The following is a 17,157-nucleotide window of genomic DNA, read 5'->3' as shown; positions in this document are numbered from 1 at the left end:
TCAGAACAGTTAATTCCTGGGGCTGGCCCAGTCATCGCGAAGTGGGTGCTGCTCACCTGTGTGTGCGTAGACTCGAAGGCGAGGAGAGTTTCGGAGTTGCCGCCGACCTGGGAGTCAGGCGGACGACTGAGTCGGCCACTCAGTGTAACCGGCCGATCCTAGAGGTGGAGAGTCGCTATTGAAATCAGGAGAAAAAGAGAAGCCCCCAACGAGTTTCACTCCCGTCAGCGCCCAGTCGACAAGGCGCGCGTCGGAGCCAAGGAAAGGCTCCGTCTGCCCGTCGAGTGTTTCTTGATTTCGACCCGAGGGGGGATTTACGCTCTCGCAAGGAGCATTTCCCCTCGACGCGCGAATGTGGTCGTCTTCCCTTTCGTCTCCGCTTATGTTAATGCAGCTAAGAGAGAAGAACAGCAGGAGCGGCCGTTTAAGAAAGCACTTTCTTCCACCTCCGACACCATCTCCTCTCGCACGTACCGTACGTCGGCGACGCGCTCGCAAATGATTCCAGGAAAGAAGAAGCACACGTTGCGAAATGGACACAAAGATTGCACTTCGTCGAAGGCAACACAGTCTACCCCGCGGTTTCACCTTGCACGCGTTGTGTGTCGCCTGCCTTGCCATTTCGTTTTTCCTTTTTTTCTTACGGATCCCCCCGTCTATATTCGCCTGCTCGTGTGCCGCGTGTTTGGCCGATGTGTCGCGGAGAGAAAAATAGGTGCTGCACGTCGAACGGTCAAGGACTCGTGGCTGCACCAGCTGTTCGCTTGTGCCGCAACGAGATTCTGTAATGTGGAGACAAGCGCATGGGTTTAGTTGGACGCCCGCTGGGCTGCCACGCGTGCCCGCCGGCGGCGGCCCCATGGGGCAAGTTCGGGCCAGCGGGGTGCGCCCCCGGTGCGATTAATAACAGCTACTAGCCACGGCCGGCAAACATCGGCGCGGCGAGAGTTCCTGCGAGAGAGCGGCCCGCCGTTGGTAGCCGAGCCACTGACGCGTCTGGCCTCTCAAGGGCGATGACGGCCGCCTCCCAAAGACGAGTCCGGGTGCAAAACAGCCACGAAGCTTCGAGACAGAACGAAACTCGTCTTTTAAACCGGGTGCCCATAGACGTGTACAGCGCAGCCGCCTGGGCGAGTTCGTTGGACTGAAGAGCGTGAGAAAACGACAAGCCTTGGATATGCGGTGGCTCAAGGAGACCGACCAGACGAGCCTTCGGAAATGCTGTGAACTCTTGGAGGTGACGCGAAAGGTCCACAGACCTGTATTAGAACCAGCAAGTGGCTTAAAGGACACTTCGCCGCGGCTCAGAGGACATGGCGCTTTCTTCTGAGCTGGAGGTTTCGGGTTTGATTCCTAGTCGCGGTGGCCACGTTTCGGTGAGGGCGGAATGGCAAGCGCCTATGTACTGAGATTTAGGGGCAGATTAAATGATTCCATGTAGCTAAAAGTAATCTGGAGCTCTCTGTATGCTATCGCGTCCTCCCATAGTCGGACAGTTATTTAGGACTTAAAATTCCAGAAACTATTAGCAAGGATGCTTGACCAACGTCGTTTCTTTGGGTGTGGCACTTGCCAGGGTGTGGGCTACTCACGTGCAGAAATATTTATTTCAACGTCAATATTTATTAATTGTCATTTATGTCACCAAGGGTGTTAAAAAGCTGCTTTGCAGCGTTTTTCCAAAGTATTCTGCAAAGGATTCTGTATTCAGCGCATGAAGCATGGAGGTGTGTAATGCCTGTCTTTCGGTTCGATCTGATTATTCTCGATAGCACGACCCCAGCGAATAATACAGTGACCTACGTCTGCATTTTGACGGGTATAAGATACTGAATGGGCTGCTTCATGATTTGCTGATGCTGAATTGCTGTTCATTTATAAATACACCCAAAATTTTGTTGGCAAGTGAATGCTGCTGTTCTCCGTAGGCAAGCGACCACATGTGCTCGCCGCCTGCCTACTGAGAACACGTTGGAAACAGGCAACGTTCGTTGTGTGTTATCAAGCTCCTAGTATATTTGCTGTCACCCTTGCACCATGCCGATTGTCTGTCAGTGGTACTTTAGATTATGCAGTGTCTAGTGGTACACTGCCAGCAGGTCCTCGAATACGCTGACCGTGCAGGTATGGAGCATAGCGGATGCCAGACGCCTGGCGCAGGTGAGGACAACTGAGATGACAGAGTGGGTTGCTTGCAAATATGTAACGCAAGGTTCTAAATATGTGTCTATCTGCGCCTCTCGACACCGAGAGTAGATCTAAGAACGAAATGTTAAGACGCCTATTTGCGTGAACACTCTAATCCCAGACTACGACACAGTTTTGAGCTATAAAATGTTTTACTCAGCAGCTCATTCATCCACCCCATCCCGTTTAGCCATCATCGTCGTAATCGTTGCCTTGTTGCACTGAACCAGTTCGTGGATTCGTTTTCCCGTCCACTCATTCACTTGGTCTTCGGAATATTCTTCGAAGAACACCTCAACCAAGATTATCCTCACACCTGTTCAATTTATTTGCCCACACCATTTTATGTCAAGAGGGCCAATTCTTTCTACTCTATAGTTATCAGACACACGCAAGTGGATTGATTTATCCATCCGATACGTCCGAAGGCGAAGCTTAGGCTATGAGAGCTAGATGCCGTAGAGGAGGGTTCCGGATCAAATTTTACCATCTGCGGTCCCTTAACGTGCCCCCAAATCTAATTACACGAGCTGTGGAAAGTGCTGCAATCGGCGCCACTGTACGAAACCAAGAAACCTGAGGACACATTGCGGACAACATGACAACCTGTCGTGGTAGCTGCCGGCTCAAAGTCAGCACTGCATTTGTATTGTCACCTGCATCGTGAAAGTTTTCGAAGCAATTTCTGCCGCTAACTAAAGATCTCTGAAGGAGGTGTTTAAAAATGCACCCAGGAATCTTTGTAGCAGTGGATCTCAAGAAGGCATTTGACACAGTCGAACAGGCAGCGTTCATCGAGGCGCTGGAGGAATCTGAGGCCGGCACCTGCATCGTAAACTTCGTCAAATTGTTTCTTCACGGTCGAATGTGTAAGACCAAACAGGCAAGAAAAACCCACGTATCTTTGACAATACCAGGGGAGTGCCTCATCGAGCCATGCTCTATCACCGCCACTTTTCAATTTGGTGGTGCGAGGCCTTGCAGCACGTATACAGGCAGTGCATCGTGTTAGACTATATACGCGGGCGATATCACCGTGGGGACCGAACCGCAAGATTATCCTAACACTGAGAAGGCTATCGAGGTGATCCGGGAAGCCATGGACGTGATTGCCGACTGCCTGCTATCGACGGGCGTGTCACCTTCGCGCAAGAAGACGCCTCCTTTGCCGAGAGATTCAGATCGTGTGTGGTGAGTAACGTCTACCGCCCGGCACAAGAGGCTATGGGAGACAATCCCACCTAACGAACAGCCGTTACCTAAAGGCCTCCCGAGAGGTGCACAAGTGTTCACTCGCAAGCCCGGAGCGGCTTTGAGCTCCGTGAAGACGTGCTCGAGTAGTGGTGTGCTTACGTGTTTGTGGCGAAGCGCGTATCTCTTCAGACACAAATTGACGCAACGCAGTCTTAACCACCTAGGGTCAAGTTATCGACATGCCAAGACGGACCCCCACCCGCTATACGTCACATGCTCTGGGATTTCCAAGGGCTACAAGACTACCATAACCACCATCGTGGCACTGCAATAACTCTGGAGGAGTGGATCGTTCCGCCCATGGTGGTGGCCAAGGCTACTCACAATCCCTGTGGGACATCGCCCTGGAGACTGGCATGGCCGGCCGGATCTAGGTCTTGAGGGGCGCGGTGGGACCTTTCGCACTACCGGGGGCGTTGTTAGGATCATCAACGTAGGGATGGCGGGGAGGTTCCCCGCCACCCCTCTTTGAGATACCGTACTCATATTCCCACATCCCATCATTGGCCACAGAGCCATTCGATTTTGAATAGATATTATTATTTCATTCATTTTTACATACGGCAGCCTTTAGCAGGGAAGTCGCAGGAGTGGATATCGAGTAGAAATAAACACTTTCAAAGCGAGGAAACATGCGATATAAGAAACAACCAACAAACAATGCAGTTTGAGTTGAAAATGAACATATATAAGTAAATTAAGATAAGTAAACAAATAAACAGTGTCGCAATAAACGAACCTCTGAGAAAATAATGTTCATGCCTGCCTTAATTTCTACCGGAAAATGCCTGATTGCATAGGCGTACAATGGCTGATCTTCCATGAAGGTACGTTGTCTTAGAGGAAAACTACCACTACGTCTCATTGTATATGGTGTTTCTGATTGACGCCGAACCACACTAGTATAGTCGTCAGCATTGAGTCGGTGCACCTCAACAACAGAAACAATAGGCATCGCGAGAGACCATACGATCCAGACACACGTAGCTGTCGACTCCCTCAGAGCGCACATTCGTCATCTGTCAAGAATCCCCCACCATCACCTAGCTTCCCTACCAGCCGACCTTTTCAAAAGTGATTAGCGCCCATCAAGAGTGTATACCGTCATCTTATGCACCGGCGGCGAAGCCTTCATCTTCCCTGTGGTGCCTGCGACAACCTCAAGTGAATTTTACTATTCCCGAAATCACCAAGAAGGCCAATCATCCATCGCTGGCTCTGAAGCAACTGACGCTCCGATTACTGCACCCGACATATTATGACTGCATACATATATCTACCGACGGTTCGACCTAACCTACCAGCTCAACTGCCGCATTCGTCGTTCCAGCCAAGCAAGTTGCAGTTAAATTCAAATTGTCACATGTGACTACATCTATGTCGGCAGAACTTGCAGCCCTCCGTGCAGCTGTGACTTACGTCACCGAAGAGCCGGCACCGCAATGGGTCATATTTTGTGACTATAAGGCAGCCCTTCACAGTATCAAGTCTGCCTTACATCACAGAACTTACGAGCAGATGATATCCTACACCAGGGAAGTACACCACCATGCTCTGGAAGCAGGGCACAGCATAGTCTTCCAGTGGATTCCTGCTCACTGTGGCATAGTCGGCAACGACATTGCTGACAGGGCTGCCCGGTCTGCCCACGAAGACACCCAGACGCGTACAATACCTTTGTCGAGGACGGACACTGCCAGGGAACTTCGTGTGCTTGCACGCAAAAAATCACAAGCTTTCTGGAGTTCAAGTGCCTTCAATTGTCGATTGTAAAAGTTGGACCCCTTGCTACGGCTACAACTGCCATCTAGCCTTTCCCGCGGCAAAACAACCTTGCTGTGCCGCTTGTAGCTGGGAGTGGCGTTCACGAACGCTTACTCATATCGTATGGGAATGGCCGAGAGCCCGATGTGCGACTCCTGTAGGTGCGAGGAAACCATCGAGCACCTATTGTGTGCCTGTCCTCGCTACGACGTACAACGCCTCTCTCTCAGGACAACTTTAAACCGACTGGGCTCGAGACCGTTCTCTGAGTCAAAGATACTCGGACCGTGGCTACACCCGTCACTGGCACAAAAAGCGATGCGTGCGTTAGTACAGTATTTGAAGTGCACCGGTTTAAGAGACCGCATATAGTTTCCCTGTTCATCGTCCCACGTGTATTCAGTACTCACTCTCTCCCTCTCGTCCTCTTTCTATTCCCCTTTCCCTCGCCCCTAGTGTAGGGTAGAAAATCGGACGCTCCTCTGGTTGACCTCCTTGCCTTTCCTCTCCTTGCTCTCTATCTTTCATAGTTAGTCGGCTAACCAATCACCTTCCCCATCATAATCTCACGCTTACTCAAACCGAAAAGATGGACGTCTTTCTACGGACGGCGGTGAAGGCGGCTCTCGGCTTGCCTCCACATGTTTCTACACGACGACTTTTCAGCCTGGTCTCCACAACACCATAACCGAACTGCTCGACGCCCAGCACAACAGTCAGCTCCAACGTCTTAGGCAAACCCATCAGGGCTGCGCCACCCTCACTCGGCTTGGCTACCCCATTCCTAAAAAACCCACACAGGTACCACAACATAAACTCGCTCCAAATATTCGCGCTCTCATTAATGTGGCTCCAATTCCACGCAACATGAATCCCCACCGCCATGCCGGCCGTCGACGTGCCCGAGTTAAGGCCATGACACGCGTCTTTGGCGATGGCACTACAGACTTACAAGATCTTTACACTGTTGCGGCACGCTACCCAGAGAAGCCCGCCATGTGTCTAGCTGTGATCGACAACACACACGCGCTCGTGGCGTCTGCCACACTTCGCACTACGGACAGTGATTCGGCAGAGGAGGGAGCTATTGCTCTGGCCATTGTCCATGCCTCGACATTACCGTCACAGGACGCCCCGGTCACCATAGTGACAGAGTCACAGGCTGCTTGCCGTGCCTTCGCGCAGGTACTTGTGGCTGCACATACTCACAGTATCCTGTCTTCTGTCTCGCCGTACACTTTACGTACGGTGGGCATCGTCTGGACTCCTGGACACTGCCTCTCTCCATGGAAATGAACACGTTCATGCGGTTGCCCGAGGTCTGACCAGCCGGGCTCCATTGTAAGAGCTGTCCAATTCAGACGAAGCACCAACAGAACTACTAAATTGCAACGCAATGCTGGAGTACTACCGACAGAACCATTATACGTATCCTCCTCCTCATCCTTCACTTAACAGAGCATATGCCGTCGCTTGGTGGCAACTGCAGACTAATTCATTTCCTTGCCTATATATGCTGCATCTCTTTCAATCCAATCTATACCCTTCCTAGTGCCCCTACTGTGGATCCAAACCAACAGTCTATCATTACACGTGGGAATGCTCTAGTCCACGGGGCGTTCCTCCTATCCCCAACCCCACCCCTTCCTCTTGGGAGTTTGCACTCAGACCGGCAGGAACAGCAACAGCTGGTCCAGCGGGCTCGCAGGGTCGTGCAAGGCAATGGAGCCCTGGACTGAGCGCCCCACCCAACGAAAAAGAATTGCCTTGCATGCCTTTGTGAATAAAAGTTTATTCTCTCTCATTCTCTATCTCTCTTGCTCTTAGGGTGCTATTCTGTACACTGTCAAAAATGTCAAGTTTCGCTATATTGTTCAATTCTGCAATGGCCGCATTTTGAGTCAATCAAGGAGGCCATAGAGAGAGAGAGAGAAAAAAAGGTGAAGGAAAGACAGGGAGGTTAACCAGACATTATCTCCGGTTGGCTACCCTGTACCGGGGGAGGGGTAAAGGGATTCGACAGGAGAGAGAGAGAAAAAATAAGTACAAAAAAGGGGAAAAAAAGGAAAGAAAAAAATCACACACACACACACACACAACTGAACTGTTTCTGTGGGCATTGTCAGTCTGCGAAGGCGTTCTAGTGTTGAATAGTGTCAACGTCCCATCCTACGTCACACAGTGTACAGTCACAATTTGTCACTGAGTTCGGTGTCTTTTAAATAACGCAGCAGTGCCTTCAAGGTGGCTCGCGCTGTTTTTCGTGTAGGCCAGTTTACAAGGATGTTGATTTGCGTTATTAAGCGTTTGTCCAGTTGACCTATCGTGGCTGAGAGAGCTGCTCTCTGCGGGTTAAAACGAGGGCACTCACAAAGAAGGTGTGCGATGTTTTCGTTGCACCGGAAGAGCGTTCTAATCACAGTCGGTCAGATAGGCCGGTGGCTCGTAAGAAGCGCAGAAGCGCCTGCACGGCCTTCTTCTGTGACGTTGGGTCCAGTCTGTGGTGGAGAACCCTCTGAACCAATGGAGCTGACAAGATGGAGAATTCTACAAGATGGCGGAATTTTACAATGTCTAGAATAGCACCCGTAGTCCTATTTTAGCGTCACATAGAGGTCGAATGCTTAACAAGCCGCATGTTTGAATACTACGGAGGCACTACGCAAGTCGCGTATACATAGCTGAAAAAAAAAAGAAAAAGAAACGGCGCTGTTGCGCAGTGGTCAGGGGTTCGATTCCGGCCACGACGGGCGAAATTTGATGGAGGCGAAATGCAAAAGCACTCGTGTACTTAGATTGAGTTGCACGTTAAAGAACCCCGGGTCATCAAAATTAATGTGGAGCCCCCCACTACGGTGTGCCTCATGATCAGATCATGGTTTTTGCCCGTAAAATCCCAGAATTTAACTTTATTAATACTTGTGAAACAGCCCCGTGCGCTGACTGTCCATTTCATCACTATTATTTTATTGTGTGGCCGAAAGAACGAACTATGTTAAACGTTCTTGAAAGTATTCGTGTTGCCTTTAGTCGGAACTAATGCCAGTGGTGTTAGTCGTAATCGCGCTAAATACGCATGTGACCTCATTCTCCCAAGTGCCGCACTGGGGATGGCATTCTTATTTTGCGCACGCCAAAAGAGGCGCCAACGACCCAGTATATTAGTGACGTCACGTTTAGCAGCGTTTGTGATGTCAGGGTGTGCAGCAGCAACTTCGTGACGTGAAAAAATCTCGTCACTGCAGGAAGACATTGCAGTGAATTTTGTGAAGCGAGAAAGTGAGTGTCACAGAACATTATCGACTGAGAACACAACCCCACGCCTGTATCTTGCTGAGGCGTTGTATATGTGTCTCACCTCTTCTCTACTTAAAAAAGATTACAGCGATAAAATGAGCTCTTGTCTTTGATGTCTCTCTTGGTTCCCTGTTTAGAGTTACGAAATGTCCTGCTCGCTCCGATGGTCCTGCAAAGCCATACCGACCATTCAGGGTCGAAGTTCTCATAACGTAATATAATTTTTTATTGCGATAGCAATTATATGGACACTCCAAGCGCATTTCTGCCGTCGGCGTCGCCATCGCCGTCGCCATGAGGTTCCGTATAAAGTCCAACGGCGATAAAATCGTCGACGCGCGCCGTACGCTGTGTGTGCGAGTTAAAGCGTACAAGGGTGAGCCGGCAATCGCGGCTCAATGTAGCGCACGCGAGGTAGGAAGGCAGGCCGGAAGCGCGCGGTCTTCTATCGCGCGCGAGGTACCGCGGCGAGGCGACGGAGAGGGACAGGGAGGGGATGCGTTCTTCTCCGTCGGATGCTGCTCACAGCGCAGGCGCGCGGGCGCTGTATCTTGAAAGCGATCTGCGATGTGGGCGAAGCGCGCGCCTGCGCGGGCCTCATCTTCAAAACGATCTGCGATGGGGACAAAGTGCGTGCGCCGAGTGACGGTAGCTTCGTATGCGCTGTGCTTTCGACGTTTAGTTCGCCTTGAAGCTAGACGAAAGACAGCGCGAATGTCAATTTACCCGCAGCTGCTGGCGCGCTTTCTCACTCCGGCGTTTTCACAGTGAGTTTCCGCGGTCATCGAGGGAGATGTGTTCATGTTTACTTGTGCGCGCATGAGACCGTGCTTGTCTATCTAGTTAGTAAGCGAATGTTTACAACTTTATACAGCCCATTTAACTACTATCCTTGCTTCGTATAGCTCTCTACTACTTTGCTATCGCAATCGATGCTTCGCCTTTCGGGCGAAACTGCAACTTTTTTTTAAAGCAAACGTAGCGTTCAACTTTTCGCATCTAATCATGCATGAAGCAACTACTTCAGGCCGTAATCAATTCGCAGTTCACTCAGCATAATCATCAACTAAATCAGCCACCTTTTATCGGCGAAATGAAGTACGCTTTCACATCTCGCCTTAAGTATGATGCCACAAGATTTTGACGTCGGGAAAGTGCTCCCAAAATCTCCGACATTCAACATACTAATGATCTATTTGAGGTGCCCTATGACACATAAATAACAGTTTCCTAACATCGCTTTTCTTGAAATTATTTGGTGCCGTAAGCCTTCTCGTCTTATGTGTCAATGTTTGGAACATGTTGTCCTTCGCGAAAGATATCTGGGCAACAATCGACACCTGCACAGAAAAAAATATACTGAGACGCTCAGCACTTGTATTCTGTGAAAACTGGACCCCGCGGGCGATAAGTCTGTTTGACAAGAAAGAAGAGTCTGCTACTTGTGCATCATTCTGTTCTTGCACGACAATTTACTAACAATTAACTTGGTTGATTGATCAATTCATTCATTCATTCATTCATTCATTCATTTTCGTTTGGTGTTTTACATGATTTAGAACAAAACATCTCGCTTTCGGTCTCTCGACAATATTACGGGTTTTGAGGAGCCACTGTCAATCGCCACAAAGTCTAAAGAGCGAACTATATGATCGATCGGGCTTCAACCGATAAAAAAAAAGTTCAGAATATCTGAATTCATCTTCAGATTCAACGCAGCGGAGCACAGTCATGCTCTGATTCCTCGAGCACAAAACAGATTGCAGTGCATAAGGCCCCATATACAAGTCTGCCAAAAATGAAACATGCGATCGCAGCTGCGAGCAGTAACTTGCACAGTATGTGTGCGCCATTACTTATGTTTTTCACTGGTCGATCTGGAGCGGCCGCCGCACTCCTGGAGCGAGTGTCTCAGATTTCACCAATCAGATTTTGCCCACGAGGGGCAAAATTGCGCCGCGGTGGATCATACAGGAAGTTTTTGCGCACACGTCACACAAACCGACTTCCGCTCTGTACGTTTCCATGGCAACCACAGTCACCGTCTCACAACGGGCAGAAGTGACATTTGCTTCTTGTCCTATGTCCGCCCGAATCCGCGCCTCGGCAGCGGAGCAAGTGAGAGCGATCCGGCGCGGAGCGCGTTGATCCGAAACGACAAGTGGAAAGTGTGAACCCGCTCCAGAACGACCAGTGAAATCCGGGTTCGCCGCCGCGAAGCAAGAAATCCTGCTCCAGACTGACCAGTGAAAAACACCATACGTGACTGTACTACGAGAGATTGGAACGTAATAGCTTGAGACACGTGCCGCAGCCACAAAAGCTTGTGACGTAACCTGAACTCTGCTGTTCAATCTGTAGGCGATACAGAAATCATTCAACTTTTGCTTCTGACAGGCAAAATTTTAATCATTTTCATCACATATCATTTATGCTCGATGGTGCGTAACATCGTAGTGCATGGTCACGAAAAACAAGTTCTTCACAGCAGTCACACAAATCAACGCAGAACTCCAGCGCTGGGTCTCACCGTTAGGTTTAACCAGGTTCTAACCACGGTCCGTATAACGTACAACTATTCCATTCTGAATTTATTCCAATCTCCTGACGTCAAATATACGTAACCGCTGACGCAAGCATCGGGTGATGATCCCGATCATTGTTTGAACAGCCCAGTCAAACGCTTTACTCGTTTATGGGAGGTCACTTTTGTTTGGTTTCAAAGCGAATAGCGTTGCCTACCTCGACAGGGTGAGTTTTTATCTAATTGGTTGAGAAGAGGCGAGGAGCGCGCAGAACGGGCAAGGGTTTCGTTCGGTCCGAGCTAGCGTAGTGAAAGTAGATAACCGGATGAGGAGGGCGGTGCCGGCGTGTGCGATTGGTCCGCTTCTCCTTGCTTATCTTGCGGTGGCCATTCGAAAATCGCTGCGGCGTGCGGTGGAAGGTTAGAAATGCCGCTAGAACGGAACCTTCGCGAAGAATAGTTGGCTGTGCGATAATGTACACATACCGAAACGGCTCGACAACGCTATACTACCACAATAATTTTTTTTTGTAATAGGCAGATAAATCGATTCTTACCAACAGCTTCGAGTAGCGAGTGCCAGAGCGATCGGCGGGCAGCCATCTTTTAAACCTTTCGGAATGGGGCAATCTCTGGCTGTTTCGAAAAAAAATGCAGTTTTTGAATGCAACGTTAGTGTGTTCACGTCACTTTAACATGATGATTTCTCTCAGTTTTGTAACGTCGCGTGAGAGACAGGCGAAGTGGTCGTAGCCCATAAAAAGTTTGACCAATGAAGAACCAGCGCTGGCCAGGAGGCGCTACGGCAGTTTATGTGTGCAGCTGAAATATGCTGACATCATACTATAGGGAGGCCACGATAATGGTCCGCCATAAGAGACGCGCGCCTGTATCAGTTTGGGGCTTTAGCTCTGTGCATCCAGCCAAGCTCAGGCCATACGGCCATACGCGTGCGCGCTGGAGAAGCACATGCGCTCACACGTTATGGCACGTCGGTTCCCAGTCAGGCCAGAATCTGGACACATGTACCTCGAGATAAGCGGTGAAATTGATGACGCGAAATCGCAGCATGTACTGCTGAAAACTGTTTCCACCGCTCGCAGGCTCTGTGTTACGGCGCTGCTGCTGGCACGCGGAGTTTCAGTGCTGGTTGCCCATAGCGGAGGGCTAGCAGCGAAGAAGGCGTAGGATCGGAAATATTTTTTTCTTCTTTTGTTCGGCCTAATCGAGCCTATCCGTGTGCACACGTCATATCAGATGGCGCATTTTCGCGGTTTCTGTGGTTTTGCGTGACAGAAAGGCGGAGAGGGGGTGCGCCGAAAAATGTTTGACCAATCGTGGGGGGCTAGTGGCAGAAATGGAATATAAACAGATTGGAATAGCTTTACGTTATAGCGCCCCAGGTTCTAACCAGGCTCATACTATAGCTGGTCAGAGTTTACGTCATCCTAGAAAGTCCTAAAAAAACGACAGGCAGAGCGGCTACATGCTTTTACGGGTGTCAGCAAGCGTTTGCAAAGTTAGACCGCTATTCGCACAGCCATTTTATGCTCTGTGCCGTCACCGGCAGGCTTCCGTCGGGCGAAAGAGTTTTCTGGCCGGTTTCTTAGTGAAAACGAACTGCCGGCGTCGTAGGCCGCTGCTTTAGGTTTCCGCTGCCTCTCTGGTACACCGAGCCTTTCCCCATGAGAAAACAACCAATCAGGGGATTGCCAGAGAACTTCTGTGCCGAAAGAAAGACGGGGACAACGAAAATAAGACGCACAAGTGATACTTCCAACTGATTTTGTTTTTCCTATATTCACCGTGTACTATATGCAATTGATTTCGAATGAACATAACCGCACAGCTGACGAGGTTGTAGGCCGAACACTATCGGCAGTCTACTAGCAAACAGCCGAGCTGCTCTTTTTCCTTCAATTGACAGTGTTGACACAATTATGGCTCGATTTTTCATGCTTTCAGCTTCTACGATTTCCTGTGCACTGACAATGATGCCGTTAACTCCCTTTCAGTCAATTGTCGCCGTGCTGACAGAATTTTGGCCCAATGCGTTTTTTTTTCGTTTTCTTTTTCCACAGATGAATGCAACAAGTTTCAATGCTATCAGTAAAAAGTCAGTTACTTTTCAGTCGTCGGTTACACAGGAAATTCCTTGAGCGTTGGCCGTGCGAAACGTGTTATATTTTTTGTTCCTTTTTATTTTCTTTAATTGCAAGTGACCGTTCCGCGCTCGCTCGGTAGCGCTCGGTAGCTGAAAGGTTTCACTTCACCTATCATCAACCTTCATTCATACAATTTAACGTTGGGGAGAAGCCGTCGGCATACTGCACCTGTTGGTAACATCTCCAAGCCATAAAATAAATAAATAGTGAAGACAAATAATCCTGCCTTACCATTAAATGAACTCGAAACTAGTACAGCGTGTCATTGCAAATATGTGCCTTGACAATGAACTGAAGAAGCCTTGATGCCATGGACATCATGCCGAAAATACCTCAGAAATGAACTGCAAAGCGCGGTACTTTTGGATTGTTGTCTGTCATACCGGGAAGTTTAGTAGCGCTACAAAGACGCGGACAGTTACACAGCGGAATAACGCACATCGCTGTAACTTGTTACGCTAGGCGTCTTCGTTTATGCAGCGCTACTAAATTTTCCAGTGGGCAGTGGATTTCATATGGGTGCTCCTTTACTCTGCAATATGGTGTATTGTGCCAAGAAAACCCGCCGGACCTCTCAACGACGACGTCCTGGTTTTTACTCCAATTCCTATGGAACGGGCTTAAAGGTTTGATCTCGCCAGATGGCACATATATACTTGAGTTGACCTTGTGTAAACGGATATTCGTTTCACGAACTTTCCTCAAGCCCACCTTTCCTCATGATTACGACGACGTTAACCAACCATAGCGTCTCGTCTGCGGATCGAAATCCCATTTACAAACTGCTGTTCCCTTTTGAATAGGATCGCCGTGTACCGCCGCGTACTCTTTACAGTGTAAAATAAATGTGCACTTCACGTGAAAAATTGGCGATCGCCTTCAATAGCGTAGCAGTGACAAGCTACTTCTGCTTTAAGGGCTGTGAGCGCACCATATTGTGCAAGTTTAGCGATGGAGTGTGTGGCAGTGCTGCGTTTTATGTTTATGGCAGCGCTGCGCTCTACTGTGAATTGAGTTACCCCATTTGCTTAAGCCAACGAACATCGTGAGAGGATTCTGGCTCGAGGCAGGACAGAAGGAGAGGTAACTGTCACTGTGTAGTGCTCACAGAGACCTCTAGATGTTTTCTTCGGGGACTGAAAACAGGAAAAATTTCGCACATGAAAGACTTCACGAACCACATGAGATACCGACATTCGTTCTAGTGCTCAAAAGAAGCAAGTGAAGCCCTCATATAAGGAGTGATTTTGCAGAGACGTGCCACAATTAACTGGAGAGAGAGAAAGAAAAGAAAGATAGAACGCAGGGATGTTAACAAGAGAGAAAACTCGACAATGTGGTCATGCTCTTTATTGCGCTGTTAGTTACAGTTGAATAATTTATCGCTATCAAAGCTTACCTTCCTTAGGCATTGCGCGTTGCCAAAGGAATCAACGACTGTCATGCAATTTCAATTCTATTTTTTTAGCTCTACTAAGATGTGTTTGCACTTGTTCTGTGTTCTTGCTTCTTTTGTTCATGTGTGGCAGCTCCTCTTGGTAGTCTCGTTGAATAGAACTGAAACAATACAGAAAATGTGATAATCAGCAGACTAAATGAAATATATATGCCTATATCCAAGAGTCCGACAACAATTTTCAAACAAAGAAACTACAAAATCACATCACGTAGCTCGCGCACGGTGGAAGTCCGAACACGAATGTTATAATTGTTTTAAAAATTAAATTCTGGTGTTTTACATGTCAGAACCCGGATATGATTATGAGGCACGCCATATACAGGGTGTTTCATTTTAGCTGCACCAAATTTTTTTTAAATTGTCTGTGGGAGATAGCACAATTATAATCCTTGATCTAAACCGTACTAACAGTAAACAGTAAACAGAGCGCTCTTCCACGCCGCCGCCACCACCACCACCGCCAAGTACCCTACATCTACATGGTGTTGGGATCGGCCGTTCAGCAAAATAATTATATAACGTTTGTCGAGCGCAAATAAACGTTCGTTAACTTAAGAAGTAGTTTTTAATAAGTGGTAAGTCAACCTAATAAGTGGCTGTTTGTAACGCTTCCCCTAACAAACAGTGCAGTCGATAGCTTCGTCCGCTGTTTTGTCTGCAGCGGTGCCCAGCGCGCGCCATGTCGTCGGCTGCTGTGCCTTCGCGGTCTCCCGTTTTTTCTCAAGAGACGCATGTCGTGTATAACTGCAGAGAGAAAGCACTGATTTAAGTATATGAAAAGCGCACGAATTATTTTGACGTTACCTCTCCTCCCTCTTTCGTGCAGCGTCAGTTGCCTTTTCGTTGTAACGAAATGAAGACAGCACATAATCAATGTGCTGAGGATTCTTGCTGGGTGCACCTGTGTGTATTTGACTGATTGTTAAAAAGGACGTATTTGTACTACAACGTTAGTAGACGAAGTTGTTCGCCAAAACACTTGCCTGTGACGAAATGATCTTCCCATATTCTGGCTCCTACGTTCGGTACCCACAGCTCGCCGTTCACGTTCGCTCGTTTGACGGCAACTGCCCATTTACGTTTGTGCGCTTCATTCCATGGAAAACGAAAGAGTTCGCGCACCCTAATGGCGAGCAGCCAACCATAACCACGTTGCTGAAGCGTGTTTTCTTCGCGAACAGCGGGAAATCGCACTGTAGAAACTGCTGACAAGGCTGAACGAAGCAACAGAAGCGAAAACCCCACAAACCGGAAGTCGCTAGCTGACGACATCGTCATTTTGCTATCCACCTATTGGGCTCTGCCAGAAGGGGACCTTCCTTCAGGTCGCTCGTCATCCGCCCGCACTGCCGCACCGGAGACGGGGTCACTGTGCCTCCCTCCTCCCCCGTTCGTGCCCAGTGAGGTGCCTGAGTTGGGCATAAAGCTCTCTTCGGAGAAAAAGCGCTCCCAACCTCCGGATTGGCGGGACATCGTGAAATCCGTCTCCTGGCGCCGGATTGGGGGAAGGCGACGGGACAAAGGGGAACGAAGATGTTAAAAGAGGCGACGCACGCACGGTGAAATCTTCGACAGCCGGAACTTGAACGAAAACCTCATATCTTCAGCACTTCTTGAAATACTCTTGTAAATAAGGAATATAAACGTGTGTATCTAAACGTCTTGAGTGTCGGGCCCAGCCCCACGTCCTCCTACTCCTTCTGCGGAATGGATACCCCAAATCTACGGACCCCCAGTCGCAACAGTGGTCAGAAGTATACCGAGGCTCAGAAAAAATCTGACGTTGCTTGGCCGGCACTACCCCAGGCACACTTCTCCGAGGAGCGACAGCGTCGACTACCGCCGAGCGCTAATTCGACAACAGATAATCAAGCTGCCCAAGATGTCCAGGTCGTTGCTGTACAGAGATCGCTGGTGAGTGTTATCAGCTCCCTCCTGAATAATATGCAAACACCATCCGCTAAATGCGCACTGCAAGTCCTGGACTCCCTTGAACTAGTACTTGCGGGTCTACAGTAACAAGATGGCTTGCTATACACAACCACTGCGACCTTTCCGGGAACAAGTCAAGTGCGCTTCCATACTTCAGTGGAATGCCAGAGGTCTGCAGTCACGGATGTCAGAATTTCGCCACTATGTTTTTGAGAACAAGTTCCCTATTATCATCATTTGTGAACCTCATTTTTCAAAGACAATTCAACTGTCGGTCTACGAATCATTTGTTTCTTTATGACGCATTGAACTAAGTCAAGTTGTATATATTCGCAAGGAGCTCACGTATGTTCAACAAATAGTGCAACCTCACGACGACAGTATGTCTCCGTGTAAAAAAGAAGGTTTCATTCACACTGATAGGCGCCTACCTATCACAATCACGTCGACTTGATCGACAGAGACTAAACGACATACTCACGAAAACTCCAGGTCCTTGGATAATCATGGGTGACTTTTACGCCCACCTTCCACTTTGGAGAAGCTTCAGGACAAATCAAAGCTGCACGAGTCTA

At 48.9% G+C, this 17,157-nt stretch overlaps 1 protein-coding gene across 3 annotated transcripts in view; it reads right to left on the bottom strand.

The window, feature by feature from the left end:
• The window catches only part of LOC119436490 (chorion peroxidase-like), a 70,893-nt gene extending 70,516 nt beyond the window's left edge, over positions 1–377 (bottom strand). For all 3 annotated transcript variants that reach the window (XM_049658138.1, XM_049658139.1, XM_049658140.1), the window contains exon 1: positions 57–377. The gene's annotated coding sequence lies outside the window, so the exon portion shown is untranslated. The remainder of the gene's footprint in view (positions 1–56) is intronic.
• Positions 378–17,157: the final 16,780 nt, after the last annotated feature.

Source organism: Dermacentor silvarum, chromosome 1 (genome assembly GCF_013339745.2).
Source record: "Dermacentor silvarum isolate Dsil-2018 chromosome 1, BIME_Dsil_1.4, whole genome shotgun sequence".
Taxonomy (NCBI): Eukaryota; Metazoa; Arthropoda; class Arachnida; order Ixodida; family Ixodidae; genus Dermacentor; species Dermacentor silvarum.
This window is presented reverse-complemented; position numbering and strand designations above follow the sequence as displayed.